At 37.9% G+C, this 9,436-nt stretch overlaps 1 pseudogene; it reads right to left on the minus strand.

The window, feature by feature from the left end:
• Positions 1–2,549: 2,549 nt before the first annotated feature.
• On the minus strand, positions 2,550–3,090 carry LOC132028032 (vacuolar protein sorting-associated protein 29-like; annotated as a pseudogene).
• Positions 3,091–9,436: the final 6,346 nt, after the last annotated feature.

Below are 9,436 nucleotides of genomic sequence, written 5' to 3' on the forward strand. Positions count from 1 at the left end.
AGAGCAAGAAATTCTATTCATTTTAATATGTCATAACCACCTGTTCCTTGAAATTTCTTGGTTTGGTAGGCTGCCAATGTCATTCACCAATGTGACTGTATTATAGATATTTTTTATTTCATAATCCTCCAAACAATTTAAAAACTAGGCCAATTTTTGAAGTAAAATAAATTCACAAATTCAAGCACAAATGATGCTTTTCAATCAGTCCCAGTAATCTTTTCCTTGCTCTTTTAGTTAGGTGATTAAGAAAACATTTCTTGCAGTGCCTGGGTGGCTCAGTGGGTTAAAGCCTCTGCCTTCAGCTCAGGTCATGATCCCAGGGTCCTGGGATCAGGCCCCGAGTCGGGCTCTCTGCTTGGCGGGGAGCCTGCTTCCCTTCCTCTCTCTCTGCCTGCCTCTCTGCCTGCTTGTGATCTCTGTCTGTCAAATAAATAAATAAAATCTTAAAAAAAAAAAAAGAAAAGAAAACATTTCTTTACTGTATACGGTGCCCCTTCAAACAAGTTCCTACATTTGCACATGACTGTCAACTTGGGTTTATTCAGTACCCATTAAACTCAGTGTGCTTATTTCTCTTCTTAATAAGAGAGATCTGATTACATATTTCCTTCTTTTTAAAAAATATTCCATTTATTTATCTTTCACAGAGAGAGAGAGAGTGAGCAAGAATAGGGAAAGGGGCAGAGGAAGAGTGAGAAGCAGGCTTACCACTGAGTAGGGCACCCAATGTGGGGCTCGATCCCAGGACCCCAGGATCATGACCTGAGCCGAAGGCAGATGCCCAACTGATTAAGGCACCCAGGCAACCCAATCACATATTGGTACCAGAATTTCTAGAAAGTGGTGTGGCCAGAATCTTAAAGAGAAAGGGTTCAACCTTAGCACAAAATCAGCAGTAAGAAATTTTACCTATTAGCTAAATTGGAAGGAAATCAGAAATTCTGGGTCTACTTATGTTTTCTAAAATGGCAACTGCTTACTACTGAAATGAACAAAAAAGGGAGCATGTCTTTGAAATGCCCATTTTCGGAAATTTGTTTTAGGAAACAGAGAGACCTTGTCTTAGAAAGGAGAGTATCCCTTTTCTCCAGGTGACCAAGGTGTTTCAGGTTTTATGTCAGAACCTGTTGACTGGGCTTCACGTTTTTTTTTTTTTTTTTTTTTTATTTAACAGACAGAGATCACAAGTAGGCGGAGAGGCAGGCAGAGAGAGAGGAAAGCAGGCTCCCTGCTGAGCAGAGAGACGACGTGAGGCTGGATCCCAAGACCCTGTGATCATGACCTGAGCCAAAGGCGGAAGCTTTAACCCACTGAGCCACCCAAGCGCCCCTGGGCTTCAGGTTTTACTGGTACTTTGAGTATTGGTTCTTCTAAGAAAATTGATAAACTAATAACTGAGCAAAGAATGCACATTTTCAAGCTGTGAAAATTAGTCAAAATTACCTAAATTAAGAAAAAGTCTTCAATCAAATGCAAAATATATAATTTGGAAGACAGTAATTGGCCTTGCCTTATTCATCCACTTTGGCAATCTATCAAGTAACTATTTTTCCCTAGGACCAATGACAGCCACAGTAAAAATCAACTAACAAAATAGAAAAAACAGTGCATTTCTGAGTTCTATAAAAATCCTCATGCTTAATGTTTTCTTTTCTATTCAGACTTCTATTAATATAATACACATCTCAATTTCTTTACTATTTCACACACACACATTTGCCCTCACAAAAATACCATATATTTAAAGCAAAGTAATGTCTACATTATAATACCCAAATACACTTAAGCTAAACTGATGGTGAGTCTTGCCATTCTGACACCACAGTGAGTTTACATCACGTGTGATAAGTAGAAACCCCTTTACTAAGAGAGACTTGCCATGAACTGTGTTGAAGAAAGATGTGTGGGCAGATTAACCATCTGATTGTGTGTGCCTTACCTGACATAAAGAAGCAAGAACAAAAACAAAACAAACAAAAAATAATAAAGAAAGAAAGAGACAGAGAGAGAAAGAGAAAGAAAGAAGGAAAGAAAGAAAGAAAAAAAAAGAAAGAAAAAGAGAATGGAAGGAAGGGAGAGAATCAGAGGTTTTGATTTATCTCATAAAGGTAAATGACATAAAGGAAATCCTTGTTAGCTCAGAGTAATTGTTACCTGGTACAGTCACCTATAGAATTCATTGAAAATAGAAATAAAAATTTCATTGTGACTAATGAAAAATATTTAATTTCAATTGTATCTTAACAAATAAAGCAAACTCACATTGATTGTGGATATACCAAAAATTTATCCTATTTAAACTATTCTGTAATTAAAAATAGAAATACTGTATGATCCAATAATTCTGCTACTGGGTGTTTGCCCATAGAAAACATAATACTAATTTGAAAAGATATACATGCCCTAATATGTGTGTGTGTGTGTGTGAGAGAGAGAGAGAGAGAGAGAGAAATGTTTAATTACGTGATTTGAACAGGATAATGAAAAAAAAACAAAAAACAAACAAAAAAAAAACAAACAAACAACCCAGCAAGATAGGCCTGGCTTTAAGATTTTTAGTATAAAATTTGTTTTACTTTTACATCATCTCCAATTAGCCGATCCACATAGGGGACAAACTGTAGAAACCTGGATATCCATCAACATGAATGAAGGGATAATATTTGTTTCCAAGGTATTATATGCTCCAGTGGCAGAACTCGGGTTAATGTAAAATTTATTTTCATGCTCAAATGCTTCAAATTTGTGTGTGTGTGTCCTGAGATAAGGATGTCCACATCAGACTGCCGCTGCAACAGGGCTAGACTGACCGTGCCTCCCCATGGAATAACTTGATGCCCATGGATCAGACCCATTTTGAACTGCTTAACATTCATCTCTTTTTGTTCTGAATAATTCAGCTCCTCATCAAAGTCTCCTCACAATATGAAGTCTTGAGATAGTTGTTAACTCTTGGTGCAAAGGTTTCCAGTGAAGACAATGTGTTGAATCTTTCCTGGCACCAGCATTTTTTTTTTCTTTCAATTTAACCAAGAAACTGTTGCACTGGTGTGGGATGTGCAGGTCTCTCAATACCAACACCAACATCCTGTCCCTGGGCTCAGCTTAGTCACCACAACTGCTGCCGCCACTGCCATCTTCCTCTCTGCCCTCATTTTTACAGTGGACATTGAGTGTAGTTTGCTGACAAATTCGTAAGACAACACATTACTAACGTGTTTTACTTTTGACTTTTGCCACGGGAACTTAGGGAGTACAACTTTTGGGGAAAAAAATAAAAGAAAGAAAAGAAAAGAAGATCAAGGGTGCCTGGCTGGCTTAATTGGTTAAGGCTTTGACTCTTGGTTTTGGCTCAGGTCATAATCTCATGGGTTGTGGATCAAATCTGCAGTTGGACTCCATGCTCAGCGGGAATGTGCTTGTCCTCCTCCCTTTGCTCCTCTCCTCACCAGCTCATGCGTGTGCACACTCTCTCTTTCTCAAATAAATAAATAAATAAATAAATAAATCTTTTTTAAAAAAATCCAAGAATTTCATAACTTTTTCTAAAGGTCACTATTGATCTTTTGATATTCCTTCCAATCATTGTCTTTGGAAATGCTTTTTACCATTCTTAATGATTCTCCTTTTCAGTTAGCTGGTAAAATTTGGTTAGATCCTCTTTAAAAAAAAATTTTTTTTTTCCAAAGAGTTTATTTATTTGTTTGACAGACAGAGATCACAAGCAGGCAGAGAGAGCAGGGGAAGTAGGCTCCCTGCTGAGCAGAGAGCCCCATGCGGGGCTTGATCCCAGGACCAGGGAGATCGTGACCCAAGCCAAAGACAGAGGCTTTAACCCACTGAGCTACCCAGGTGCCCCTGGTTAGATTCTCTTTTGTGAAGAGTTTCCATATGATACAACTCATTCTCCAGTACTAATTTTATGTCATCTCTGAAAAGATTTGCAAGTTTACTTTGGAATTACTTTGCCTCCCCCCCTCCCCCAATTTTACTGGTTGATGTTTAGAATATTCAGCCAACCATTGGACAATTTCTGACAAAGGACTCCATGAGATAAGTTACTTACTAGTGATAAACCACAACAGGGGTGTTTGAGCATAATTTAAATATTTACAAATATTCAGTTAACTGGTGTATATTTTCAACTTCTGCTGCTACAGACAATTCTGAAAGGAATATTACATATATGGGAAATCTCAGAACTTTAAGAAATTCAGCAGAATATAAAACCTACTTTTTAAAATGATTACAACCAAACAACAGAAATTCTACCAGCAGCTGTCAAAGCAAGATTTATTTGATGTGCTTTTGCCACTTTTCATCTATAACTAGAGGTATAATTAGTGTGTAATGGATGATAGCTCCCATTACCATCCAGGTTTTTTGAGCTCTTTAGTTTTAAATTGTCATTATTTAGCAAGCCAAAATACTCATTTCAGAATGCAAAAGAGCTAGCAATGATTAATTATGGGAGAATTTTCAAAAAAATTGTGTACAATATGGACAGTTTTCTTTTGCTCACAATATTGTCATTAGCTTATATAATATTTCATATTGTAACATTAATTAGTTAACTATGACATAGTGATTTCAAAAGATAACAAATTGATCAAATTCAGAAAAACTACCTGGCAACCAAAGGAAATTGTTTTATCTTAATATAAAGAGAACAGTACTCAGAAGCAAATAATTTAAATATTAGCTTTCTTTTAAAAGGTACTAGTGGGATACATAGTCTTAAGCAGTAATGGTTCTATATTTCCCAAAACTACTTCCATACTAATGTAATTTTCAAAAAGTAAAGATCAAGATGAGATTCTTCTTCCAAATGATTTCTTTGTACATTTTCTTGAAAAATGAAAGTTCATTTTAATGTTTTTTTAGGCTATAACTATGTCCAAAGTGACGAGAACTCAAAGCTCATGTGTGACTCACACCTTGAATGAAATGAAATCAAATATCATGAATTAATTATCAAGGCTACTGCCAGGTCAATATGTGGAAGGAATGCTTTGAGAGAGACACGTCTCTCTGTCCTTTGCCTCCTAAAATGCTGAAATCATTTAGCTGGCAGGTATTAACTTGAAATTTATGGTTTTATTTTATCTTGCTTTGTTAAGTGTATTTTATTCATATCTGTGCTCCATTTACAACAATAATCAACAGGAGATGCAATTAGGTGTCGACTTTGATGGTGCAGACCCAAACACCAAGGCAATACTAATGGCCACTGGATCCCCTTATTATTTGGGCTTTTAAGACTTATTTTTAAATAGAACGGAGAGCTCTAGTGACTTTCCTGCAATTTAATTCCCCTCTTTAACTAGCCAGATCCTGTTTAAAATGCTGCAGCACAAACATAAAATTGCTTATGTAGGAAAAAAAAGAAAAAAAAAAAAAAAACAAAAGAAAGAAAGAAAAGCTACCCTGTGTCAACTTTGGTCACAGTAATAATAAATTTCTGATCTTGAAGCTTTTCTCTGTCCACACGAGGCCATTCCAGGTAATATTCTCTACAATGTATGTATGGACTTCAGTGATTCTTGCCCTGACATGGAAATTGTTGGGTTGTGACATCCCATTTCTCTCTTCTGGTTGCCGCACTCTCTTTAGGTTCATTCACTTTCTCTTGTTGTCATCCTCACTGCGGCCGATACCGGAAGGGGACGGCAGGCAGGAAGTTCTCCCCATTCCTCAGTCATTTTCCACGTTGGCTATAACTTTGGGTGCCTTCCCTTTTGAGAGTAACTGATGTGGACTAAGTTGGGAGGAAACCAAAGCCTTCAGTTTGCTTTTTGGTCCCCTCTGCATCCCCCCCTTCTCCCAAAGCAGATGGGAGTAGTCCCATCTGACTCCCAGCCATGCCTGTGAAAGATACAAATAGTTAATACCAGTGCTCTTTCCTGCCTCCACAAAACGTGGTTTCAGAGCCCTTCCTCACACATCACTCCAACTGATTGATGTTGGCACATGGAAGAAAACCAATTTGCCATCGCCTGTCCTGAGATAGCCTAGAGTCTTCTATTGGCTCTACCCAAAATATAAATAGGGGCTACCACAAAATGGTTGGTAGTGGGCTGCATTGTTTATCAATCGTTTATTTGGTACTAGGAATGCCTTTTTGTTTTTGCACAAGACTGATGTATAATTGTGGTTGCAGTTCCAGGATGGTCCAAAACATCTTATGAAATCATTTATTGAATTGCACTTTTCAAACAATCCCATGATGTCATTTGTGGTACAATTTCTAGGGGATAACACATTTTAAATTTTAGCACAGGTCTCTAGAAATAGCTATAAGTATCCATTTCCCTCTTCCTTTCTTGGCGGTTTTGGTTTTTTTGAAATTTCATCTCATCATTCATGTGCTTGATGGTACTGGCTTTTCATTCACATTTTCCCTTCTGGAATTGCAAAAGTAAACATTGTATGTTTATGGTTAAAAATATAGATGATTAGGCTTTTAAAAAATATATATATATAGTGGAAGTGTGATAGGTTTAAATTTAATTTGGGGTAAAAATAGGCTAAGATGAAAGAAAATATAAAATAAAATATTTTATTAAAATTTTATTGTTAATAGAATCTAGGGAATTTTCAGTCAGATAACATTGTGCTTAAGGGTTGTTTTTACCACCCTCACTAGTATTTATGTGGGGCCAGTTGCATTGGGTTTAAAAATATACAGTGTAGGGAATGTAGCCAACGGCATAGTAATAGTGTTATGTGGTGACAGATGGTAGCTACTCTTCCAGTGCACATAGTATGACATACAGAGATGTCCAGTCACTATAATGTCCACTTGAGATTAATGTAACATTGTTCAGCAACACTACTTTAGTTTTTAAAAAGACCCAAAAAGGAGTGCCTGGGTGGCTCAGTGGGCCAAAGCCTCTGTGTTCGGCTCAGGTCATGATCCCAGCATTCTGGGATCGAGCCCCACATCGGGCTCTCTGCTCAGCGGGGGAGCCTGCTTCCTCCTCCTCTCTCTCTCTGCCTGCCTCTCTGCCTACTTGTGATCTCCGTGTATCAAATAAAAAAAATAATAAAAAAATAAATAAAAAGACCAAAAAAGATGGGAGCCTTGAACACCTGTCAGTCTTGGTGACATTCTGTGGGTGGGAGGTGGCACTAGAGTCACCATCCGTAATGCAGAATTCACCAGCACAGCTCCATGAGCGGGTACCTTTTCTTGCCCCACGTCAGTCAGCCTCATGTAAATCTTCAAACCTTCCTCTCCTAGCATTTAAGTCTCCAGTCTTTCAGCAACGTGTTTGGGTGGGAGTTGGAGGGAGAGGTAGAATAGGTCTCCAAATAGAATGTCCCTGCTTTGGAAGGGCTAACACTCTATGACTGAAATGTCAGGAAGGTTTATATCCTTTCTAGATCTGTTAGCCCTGCAGATTTTGCTAGTGACGTTGCCTCCTGTCTCTCAAAGGAGATGGCAGTTACCAAGCACTAACTCTCAGTTATAAGTTACTCTTCACCTCGAAGCATCGGGAGAGATCTATTCATCTTGCTGCCTCAGAGGAAGTGCACAACCTCTTCAGGTTCTTGGTCTTCTTCCTTACAGTGCTCCATGTAAGTGCACTCGTTTTCATCCCTCTTGTCTTCGCTCACTTCAGTTTCTCTCTTTCCACGGGCTTCTTCCTTTCTGCTACTCCTCATTAAAAACAACAATGGATAACAAACAAAACAAAACAAAACAAAAAAACCAAAAAACAAAGTCAAAGCCGGCTCTGTGATAGCTACTGCAGTTAGTGCCATCCTAGCTCTCCTTTCTTTTCTTGGCTCAATGTATGAGGCACCTGATCCAAAACTCTTTCGTCTGAATTCCTTTATAATGCCCTAAAAAGGAGATTCATATTTCGACACATGAATGATGCTTTTTTCTTATTTGTTTCTATATATCCTCTAAACAAATTTACTCTTTTATTCCTCAGCAATTATCATCTTCTTGTAGAATTTGGCATTATTGAATCCCTTTTTTTGAATACTCTCAAGTTTTTGGTGTTTTTGCAATTTCTTTATTTTGATTCTCCTTAAATTATTGTCTCCCCTCTGATATTTCTTCCCCTTGAACCTAAATGTGAACATTCCTCCAGACTCCACCTTTGACACTGACTTGTCTTGTTATATTGTTATCATTGTCTTACCACTGTTGCTATGACATCCAAATATATATCTTCAGATGTGATCTCTGACCTTTGCTCCAGGTCCAGGTTTCCAGTTGTCTTTCTCAATTACTCCATTTTTATTCCTGCCATCAGTTGTCTCATCTGAATATTCCTGTGCCTCAGTAGATTCTGTAGATTCACACCATCAAGCGGTAACTCAATGGCTCTTACCCCCATGTGCATAACACAGACCAGCAGTGCATCCCAAAGTCTCCCAGTTGTTTTTGGGTTTACCTGGATATCTTGCATTGCTCAACAAGTGTCTTGTCTTGTTCTTTTTTTTTTTTTTTCTGGTTCCATGACAGATGTTCAGTGTCCACAAAACACCTTAAAAGGAACTGTCCTGTTAGAAATGCCCTTAGTAAGAATCACTTTCGTGCCAGGTGTCGCCCTGAGCACCCATGTCTTCCATGCTCTCTTCTCTTAACCTTGTTTGAGTTTTCTTCATTGCTTTTATGGCTACCAGTCATTATATTTTTTTTAATTGTCTAACTTTTGTTAGAAAAGACTGTCTGGTTTACTCTTCTATTCCCAATGCCATCAACAGTACTTGGCACTGGAAAGGCTTCATAAATACTTGTTGAATGAAAAATGGATGAATTAATAAATATATAGGGTACCAACCTAGAATGCCAAGGTGGCACCATTTTCCCTACTTGTTTAATTGGTTTGGATACACTTTGAACTGAATTCAGAATTGGGAATCATGTATGTTTCAAACCTTGGTATCACGTTTACTCTCTGGACATCAAACCAACGCTTCTGTGCCCCAGACCCTCATGGGTTCCATGTGCCAGCCAAGGGCCAAACTTGAAGACTGTCCCAAATGTGACAGTTCCATGTCTACCATGTGACCATAAGAAATGAAAGCCAGTGAAGAAAACTTCAGTACATTTTTTTAAGTATAATTAACATACATTATGTTAGTTGCAGGTGTCCCGTGAAATGATCCAACAATTCTCTACATTACTCAGTGCTCAAAATAGGTATAGTCTCGATCCCTTTTATCTATTTCATCCATTCCCCCCTCCCACCTCCCCTCTGGTAACTTCCAGTCTATTTTCTTTACTTAAGAATGTGGGTTTTTTCTTTCTTTGTTTTGTTTCTTAAATTCCACATATGAATGAAATCATATGGTATTTGTCTTGCTCTTAGACCAGCTTTTTTGCTTAGCATTATACTCTCTAGGTCCATCCATGTTATTGCACATGGCAAAATTTCATTCTTTTTATGGCTGAGTAATATTCCCGTACACA

Source organism: Mustela nigripes, chromosome 12, assembly GCF_022355385.1.
Source record: "Mustela nigripes isolate SB6536 chromosome 12, MUSNIG.SB6536, whole genome shotgun sequence".
Lineage (NCBI taxonomy): Eukaryota > Metazoa > Chordata > Mammalia > Carnivora > Mustelidae > Mustela > Mustela nigripes.